The sequence below is a fragment of the Phacochoerus africanus genome, chromosome 4 (assembly GCF_016906955.1).
Source record: "Phacochoerus africanus isolate WHEZ1 chromosome 4, ROS_Pafr_v1, whole genome shotgun sequence".
Classification (NCBI taxonomy): Eukaryota; Metazoa; Chordata; class Mammalia; order Artiodactyla; family Suidae; genus Phacochoerus; species Phacochoerus africanus.
This window is the reverse complement of record NC_062547.1, coordinates 76,673,510-76,683,344: the sequence shown is the minus strand read 5'-3', so window position 1 is coordinate 76,683,344 and position 9,835 is coordinate 76,673,510.

Below are 9,835 nucleotides of genomic sequence, written 5' to 3'. Positions count from 1 at the left end.
GAAATGAACAGAAGGCCAAATCGTACAACATTATAACCATGCGCAAAGCCATCTCAAACCTGATTTTTTTTTTCAAAGACCTTTGTTTCACTTTAAAAGTAATATATAGTAATATATAGGAGTTCCCGCTGTGACACAGTGGGTTATGAATCCGACTGCAGCAGCTTAGATCCCCGCAGCCCAGCACAGTGAGTTAAAGGATCTGGTGCTGCAGCAGCTGCAGCTCAAATTCAATCCCTGACCCGAGAACTTCGACATGCTGTGAGTGTGGCCATAAAAATTAAATAAATAAAAGTAATATATAAAAAATAGAGAGGATTTCCTGTTGCAGCATAGTGGAAATGAATCCAACTAGTATCCATAAGGATGCTGGTTGGAGCCCTGGCCTCACTCAGTGGGTTAAGGATTTGGCGTTGCCATAAACTGTGGTGTAGGCTGCAGATGCGTCTTGAATCTGGTGTTGCTGTGGCTGTGGTGCAGGCTGGCAGCTGCATCTCCAATTCGACCCCTAGCCCAGGAACTTCCACATGCCTCGGGTGTGGCCCTAAAAAAAATCATATATATATATTAAAAAAAATTTTTAATGGTTCATCCAAAGAAAATCAGGCTGTGGAAGTAGAACTAGGGGCTTGATAAAGAAAATCCTGTCTTGTCTTGAGGATAATTATGAATTCATGGTGCTCAAACTTGACTAGTTTCATGAGTGCATCATTCATTAATCATTATTGATGAGAGATGCCGTTAAGTGGGCTCCTGTGTGCCTTCAACACCCCCAAAACTCAGAGAAGCAGCCCTTCTTTCCCTCAACAAAATAGTCCAGGCCCACACTGCACCTTTCCTGCTCTGAAAAATAGTAAAACTAGTTAGTCTCAGAGCCCTATTCCTTGGAATGGGGAAAAATACTGATGACTTGCATTCTGGATATGGGGTCACCTCTCTAATTACTGCACGCAGATTTGTGATGGGAAACTGATTACAGGCTACTTCAGTGGTCAGGTAGAAATAATAAATTTCAAAGATTGGGAGTTCCTGTTGCTATTTCTAATTTAGCTCCATGGAGTTCCCGTCGTAGCACAGTGGTTAACGAATCCGACTAGGAACCATGAGGTTGCGGGATCGGTCCCTGCCCTTGCTCAGTGGGTTAACGATCTGGCGTTGCCGTGAGCTGTGGTGTAGGTTGCAGACGCGGCTCGGATCCCACGTTGCTGTGGCTCTGGTGTAGGCCGGTGGCTACAGCTCCGATTCAACCCCTAGCCTGGGAACCTCCATATGCCGCGGGAGCGGCCCAAGAAATAGCACAAAGACAAAAAAAAAAAATCTAATTTAGCTCCAACAATGCTCCATTAAAACCCTGCAGCCTGCCTGCCAGCCAGAACCGCCCACCACCTGTCCCTTGTAAATAAAGTTTTATTGGTACACGCCCACTCCCATTTATTCACATGTTAGAGGCAGATCTGAGTAGTTGCCACAGAGACCGTATAGCCAGCCAAGATGAAAATATTTACTCTTTGGCCCTTTACAGAAAACGTTTGCTGATTTCTGCTCTTTAAGTGCCTCACCCAAAGTATAATTTTACCCTTTTATCATTTGGTGAACAATATATGTCTCCAAAGATCCTACTATAACCTGCATAATTTCTTGTTCATCTGTCAATATAAAATATAAATCCAGGCTGTGATAGTAATATCAACAGTATCTAAAATAACTGTGGTTGGAAATTAAGCTCTACAATCACAGATGCTATCAGGAGAAGCCTGAATGACTCAACCACTGATTGGTTCAGGGACCTGGGCATGTGACTAGTCCTGGCCAATGACATGAAAGAAATAGCCTGCATGGGTAGGGACATCCATCCCCATCATCCTGAGCCTGGAGGCTGACCTAGCTTAGGGCTATTTGTTCTGTAAACTAATAAAGTCTTTATGGAGTTAAGCAAGCAGAGTCAGGTTCTCTATTACTCGTGGCCACAGGCATGTAACTGGTACAACTGGCCCCAGTGGCCATCTCTGAACACCTCCCACTAATGATGGACAGGGAAGTGACTTTGTCTTCGTGTATGTCTGTTTTAATAATCCCTAACACTGCGTGGTTATTTAGGGCCTCTCCCAGTGTCCTGTAGGGATAGTTTCCACAACTCCTGCAGACACCAAACTCTAAAGATGCTTAAGTCCCTTATAAGAAAATTATGTAGTATTTGCATTATAAGTGAAACAAGTATGAGGGATGTATAGTACAACATGATAAATATAATGAACACTGCTGTCGGTACATATATATGCTATATGATATATCTGAAAGTTAGAAAATGCCAAGAGTTCTCATGACAAGGAAAATTTTTTCTCTTTAACTTTGTATCTATAGGAGATGATAGATGTTCACTAGTGATAATCATTTCATAAGTCAAATCATATATGCTGTATACCTTAAACTTATACAGAGCTGTATGTCAGTTCTAACTCAAAACTGGAAGAAGAAGAAAAAAGAAAATTATGTAGTATTTGCATATAACCCATGCACAAATGATCCATATATCATTTCTAGACTACTTGTAATACCTGATATAATGGCAATATTCTGTAAATAGTTGCCTGTGTACAGCAAACTTAACTTTCGCTTTGTTGTTGTTGTTGTTGTTCTTGTCTGTGGCGTGCAGAAATTCCCAGGCCAGGAGTTCCCATCATGGTGCAGTGGTTAACGAATCCAACTAGGAATCATGAGGTTGCAGGTTCGGTCCCTGCCCTTGCTCAGTGGGTTAAGAATCTGGCGTTGCCGTGAGCTGTGGTGTAGGTTGCAGACACGGCTCGGATCCCGCGTAGCTGTGGCTCTGGCGTAGGCTGATTTGACCCGATTTGACCCCTAGCCTGGGAACCTCCATATGCCGCGGGATCGGCCCAAGAAATAGCAAAAAGACCAAAAAAAAAAAAAAAAAGAAAAAAGAAATTCCCAGGCCAGGGGCTGAACCTAAACCAAAACAGTGACAATGCTGAATCCTTCACCACTAGGGAACTACCTCCCCACACCCTTTTTTAATGTTTTCAAGCTGCATTTGGTTGAATCTGTGGATGCAGAACTTCAGACAAGAAGGGCTAATGGTGAAAACAGTTGCTTGATGTGTAGTTTCTTATCTATTAATACCTAACAAGGTCAAAGATTTAAAAGCTTCACTGGGAGTTCCTGTTGTGACACAGCAGAAACTAATCTAATTAGTATCCATGAAGATGCGGGTTCAATCACTGGTCTTGCTCAGTGGGTCAAGGATCTGGTGTTACTGTGAGCGAGCTGTGGTGTAGGTTGCAGACTCAGCTTGGATCCTTCATTGCTGTGGCTGTGGCATAGGGCCAGCAGCTGCAACTCCAATTTGACCCCTAGCAAGGGAAACTCCATGCCACAGGTACCACCCCAAAAAGAGCTGCACCAAAAAAAAAAAAAAAAAAGTTTACCATTTTCAAGGGAGTTTGAAGATTCACAAACATTACATGCTGGCCATTCCAATCCTAGGTATATACCCTAGTGAAATGCAAGCACATAGATAGCCAGACATATCCATGGACACGTTGCTTTTTTTTTTTTGGTAATAGCCCAAATCCAAATATAACTCAAGTCAAATAATAAATAACTTGATGGTATATTCACACTATGGAATATATGCAGTCATGACAATGAATACACTCCACCACATGGAATAATCTAGACAAATGTTAATTGAAAGAAACCAGACACAAAAGAATACACGCAATATAATTCCACTTATGTAAAGTTCAAAAAGTGGCAAAACTAAATTCCCACTGCATACTCATATGGTCAAACTATAAACAAAATGAAAAAGTAATAGATAAATTTCCAGTTACTGGCTACACTAGGGGAAGGGAGGAATGGATCCAGATGAGTCTTGCTGTTGCACTGGGGGGTGGGGAGGGTTTCTAAGGTCCTGGCAGTGGTCATGTGCTGGCTTTATAATAAGAACTTGTTAAATTATCCATTTGCATTCCATGCACTTTTCTGAAAATGCACTACAAGTCACAATAAAAAAGGTTTTCACAAATGATGTTTTAAAAGACATCAGGGGGAGAGTTCCTGTCCCGTCTTAGTTGTTAATGAATCAGACTAGGAACCATGAGGTTTCGGGTTCGATCCCTGGCCTTGCTCAGTGGGTTAAGGATCCAGCGTTGCCGTGAGCTTTGGTGTAGGTCGCAGATGCAGCTTGGATCCCATGTTGCTGTGGCTCTGGCATAGGCCAGCAGCAACAGCTCCAATTAGACCCCTAGCCTGAGAAGCTCTACATGCCACGGGTGGGGCCCTAAAAAGCAAAAAAAAAAAAGCTTGGGCTGATCCTTTCAAGATGGTGGCATATATATGCCACAGGTGTAGCCCTAAAAAGACCAAAAAAAAAAAAAAAAAAAGCAAATATAGGGAATTCAGAAAGCTTTAGCCATTTCAAGAGGGATGCAAAAATGGGACTCTCTGCAAGGAGTAAAATAGATGATGTTTGATCCCCAATCTTGCAGCTTGTAACTGCCCTCTTGCTACAAAGATGAGTCAAAATTTTAAGAAACTTAAAAAAAAATCTGGAGTTCCCACTGTGTTGCAGCAGAAATGAATCCAACTAGTATCCATGAGGTTGTCAGTTCGATGGCCTCATCCCTGGCCTCCTCACTCAAGGGTCAAACTGGAGCTGCAGCTCTGGGCCTACACCACAGCCACAGCAAAGCCAGACCCAAGCCACTCCTGAGACCTACACCACAGCTCACGTCAATCCTTAACCCAGTGAGCAAGGCCAGGGGTCAAACCTGAGTTCTCTGTACCACTGAGCCACAATGGGAATGCCCCAAGACACATTTATTTTAGCAAATTATAAGGAAATATTCTGAAATGTGAGAAACAAATGTTCAATTTTAATATGCTGTATTCATTATATTTTAAACTGAGAGCCTTTTATAAAGGGCTCTAGACTTGAAAATATTTTATTTTTTTCTTTTTAGGGCTGCACTTGGAGTATATGTAAGTTCCCAGGCTAGGGGTCAAATTGGAGCTGCAGCTGCCAGACTACACCACAGCCACAGCAACACCAGATCTGAGCTGAATTTGTGTCCCATGTTGCAGCTTGTGGCCATGCCAGATACTTAACCCACTGAGCAAGGCCAGGGATCGAACCTGCATCCTCACAAACACTAAGTTGGGTTCTAAACCTGCTAAGCCACAACAGGAACCCCCGAAACTCTTTTAAACTTGTACATACACATTTAAAAAAAAAAATCACCTTTGGATAGAGAAGGGGATCACCATCCTGCCCTCTTTGAAATGCCAGAGCCTGGAACAAGTTGAGTGGATGACTTTGATCAGAACCTCTCCCTTCCCGTTGGCAAGATTATCTTGTCTAAATAAATCAGGGCAAAACACAAAAACTGGTGAGTTTTCCATAATGCTATTTCAAATCACCAATTTTAGGACCCACAGGTATGAAGGCAGTTAAACTGCTTTTGAGGAATATTTTACAAGATTTTTTTTTTTGTCTTTTTGCCTTTTCTAGGGCTACTCCCACGGCATATGGAGGTTCCCAGGCTAGGGGTCTAATTGGAGCTGTAGCCACCGGCCCACACCACAGCCACAGCAACACAGGATCCGAGCCTCGTCTGTGACCCACACCACAACTCACAGATCCTTAACCCACTGAGCGAGGCCAGGGATCAAACCCACAACCTCATGGTTCCTAGTCGGATTCATTAACCACTGTGCCACAACGGGAACTCCAAGATCTTTATTTTTTTAAACATCTCACCCTTCAGAAGTCTGCCAGGGAAGAAGCCAACAAATCTATCTATAAATGTGTTTATGTTTCAAATAACAACAAAACAAAAGTTGTAGGGCACAGCTCTGGCCCAGTGGGTTAAGGATCCAGCATTGCAGCAGCTGTGGCATAGGTTGCAGGTTGCGGCATGGATTCAGTCCCTGGCCCAGGAATTTCCAAATGCCACGTATGTGGCCAAAAAACAAAACAAAAAAAACAAAAAAATGTTTTTGTTTGTTTGTTTGTTTTGCTTTTTAGGGCATCTGCGGCATGTGGAGGTTCTCAGGATAGGGGTCAAATTGGAGCTTCAGCTACCAGCCTACACCACAGCCACAGCCACACCAGAACCAAGCCGCATCTGTGAACTACACCACAGCTCACAGCAACGCTGGATCCTTAACCTGCTGATTGAGGCTGGGGATGGAACCTGCATCCTTATGGATACTTATCAGGTTTGTTCCCACTGAGCCACAACAGGAATTCCCCAAAAAGAATGTTTTAAATTTCTCTGGACGACTGGATGACATTCCAGAACAGGAGCAATGCTATGGTGAGAGAAAATCAAGAAAATGGTTTTCTGGGGAGTGGAGGGAATTTTCTGGAATGCAGGAATGTTCTGGGTCTTGTTGGGGATGGGTGACATCTCGCATTTCCCTAAACTCATCAAACTACACTCAGGACCTGTACAGGTCACTGTAAGTAAACTATACCTCAGTTAAGTTCAGTTGGCATAAAAATATGAACATTTTTACCTTTAGATGTGGCATCTTTTCAAACACACAGAAATTAGCTGTGAATGCAGAAAGTTGAGCCCATCCAGACCCAGGGGTGACAAGGGAAGGTCGCCAAGCCTTTTGCCTCACCACATTGATGTTTCCTGTTTGCTAATTAAACACCTACCCAGGGGGATCACAGGAATCCTTCAGAGATGGTGCCTGAGTCTCACACCTAGGGTCCTTGAACCACCCCCAGCCCTGTCTAAACTGGTGGTGGCCTCTAGACGGCGCTGTTTCCATATTCAATCCCAGGAGTTTTCATTCATTTCTGGAGCCTCCCTCTGCAACTGTTATGAAACAATCATTGGCAAGCAAGATAGGACTTCATTTCACCATAAATGCATGACATTGAAGAAGAAAATACGGGGAAGCAGCAAAAAATTGGAGAGGAGCCAACAGGAGGTCAGGATTTGCCACCCCAAAATATGCCGCCCTGGAGTAAGAATTATTTTGAGCTGAAGGCTTTTGAGTTCCTGAAATCCCTTATCTGCCTAAAAACAGAACCTCATATTGTCATAAATCCCTGCCTGGGATTGACTCTAATTTTCTTCTAGGAGAAGACAAGACAGCACCCACAGAGACATTGTCACAAACTGTCACATATCCAGCCTCTTGTCCTAAAGGCCGTTTGTCTTTCCTCACATTAATTTGTGCTCCTATAAGTGGCCTTTCTCACCTCCCTTTCCCCCATTATTTTTTTATTTTTTATTTTTTTGGTCTTTTTGATATTTCTTGGGCCGCTCTCGCGGCATATGGAGATTCCCAGGCTAGGGGTCCAATCGGAGCTGTAGCCACTGGCCTACGCCAGAGCCACAGCAACACGGGATCCGAGCCGTGTCTGCAACCTACATCACAGCTCACGGCAACGCCGGCCCCCACTCATGAACAGAAGAGGGTAGAGGAAAAGATTTTCTTCCCACATGCACCTGAAGGTTGCCAATGAGCTCAGTGGTAGGTTGAGGCTTCTTGATTCTACTTGGCCTAAATTAGCTTCTAAAGTGGAAATACTTCCAAAAAAGACATCCTAGTCCAGGGGGGACCACCTACAAATAGGTCAGTGACCCTAAACAGGTGGGGACCAGCCCAGGCACGTGGCCTGGATTTAACCTCTGGGCCATTTATTTTATTTATTTATGTCTTTTTGCTATTTCTTTGGGCCGCTCCCACGGCATATGGAGGTTCCCAGGCTAGGGGTTGAATCGGAGCTGTAGCCACTGGCCTACGCCAGAGCCACAGACGCGGGATCCGAGCCACGTCTGCAACCTACACCACAGCTCATGGCAACGCCGGATCGTTAACCCACTGAGCAAGGGCAGGGACCGAACCTGAAACCTCATGGTTTCTAGTCGGATTCGTTAACCACTGCGCCACGACGGGAACTCCCCTCTGGGCCATTTAAAGTCTCATACCCGGTCAGACTGCAGGGTTTGCCTGGACCCAGAACAGAAGATTCACCCTCAGGAACATCACAGCTCTTGTAGGTTCATAAATTGTGGCTGTGACTGGAACAGGGGAAGGAAGGAGAAACTGACTCCCCCTGTTTCCAGATTTCCTACCAGGGACCTTGTCTGACACCCCTCAGCACAGATGACATTTCAAGCTGGATAATTTTTTTTGGCTACCCCCACAACGTGTGGAAGTTCCTGGGGCCAGGGAGTGAACCCAAGCCAGGGCTGCAACCCAAGCCTTAGCAGAGACAACGCCAGGTCCTTAACCTGCTGAACCACAGGGAAGTCCCCTAAATTCTTCACAAGGAGAAGTCCAGCCCTCCCCATCTCCTACCTGCAAGTGAGGGGAGGCCCGCCCTCCCAAGAAGGCAAAACAAACAAGACCAGACAAGCACCCCAAAGAAGCGAGCCGTCAGGTGATATCAGCTAACAAACCTGGCACAGAGACCAACTGGTCCCCTGCCCCCCCCCCCATTCATTATGGGGAAAACTGTGGTTGCCGACCTCCCGTGTGGACAACATAAATGAAAACACTTATTTGCTTAAGATGTTTTCTAAGCCCATGGCACTGATATATTTTATGGATGTTCGTTCTGGGCCGTAAAGTAGTTCTGGACATAAAGCAAATACCGTACGATACTTCTTTTGTGATGGGAAGGAGGGCAGAGAGAAGGCAGTGAGGAAGGCAGGTGGGCAGAGGAGGCCTGAGTGTGAAGTAACAGCGGGCACAGGGCCCACCTCCAGCCAAGGACACATCAGCCCTTTGCCTGTGGGCAGGTGACCTGATATGGCCGTGCCTCCGTTTCCCATCTGAGACTGTCTCTTCTTCCCTGCTGGGGTGTACAGAATATACCAGCCCCAAATGCAGGAGTTAGAGGCTCTCCTTTTTACAGATGGATATACTGAAGCCCAGGTGAGGGTAAACCCAGGCTCACATGGAGGGGCCAGAGTGGGGGTGAGAAGGCCAAGAGGGGAGTTCCCGCTGTGGTGCAGTGGGTTAAGAATCCCACTGCAATGGCTCAGATTCCTGCAGAGGCTCAGGTTCAATCCCTGGCCTGGGAACTTCCATATGCTGTGGGTGCAGCCATCAAAAAAAAGAAGGCCAGGAGGGACCACCCATCCAGACATCCAGAGAGCTCAGTCACCCTGTCCCTCCACACACATTTATTGAGTGAATATGGTATGCCTGGGACTCTGGAGGAACAGGCTAAGGATCAAGGACTCAGGGTGAAACCCAAGATAAGGCAGAAATGGAGCCTTTTTTGGTGGGGGGGGGGCACCTGCAGCATATGGACGTTCCTGAGCTAGGAGCTGAATTGGAGCTGCAGCTACCAGCCTATGCCACAGCCACAGCTACGCCAGATGGGAGCCGTGTCTGTGTCTGCGACCTACACTACAGCTCGTGGCAATGCAGGAATCCTTAACCCACTAAGCAAGGCCAGGGATCGAACACAAGTCCTTATGGATATTAGTTAGGTTCATTACCGCTGAGCCACAATGGGAACTCCATGAGGGAGAGATGGGGCCTTTTGAGCTCTCCAATGGGGGAGCCTGTAGCCCCAGCTAGCTACATAAATGGAGGAAAACAAAAATGAAATCCACAAAGTGTTGTGTTTCTCATCTGCATTGGCCACAGTTCCCCGCCTCCTAGTCACATGTGGCTGGTGGCTGCCCAGATGGGGAACACATCCATCATTCCAGGCATTCCTGTCAGAGGGCGCCAGGCCACAGTCTGAAGCCTTCTACTTTTAAGTGATAACCAGGGATGAGTGCCATTTTGTCACCTGAAAGCTGGGGCTATTTTGCTTTGAGACCAGAGCCTTGTT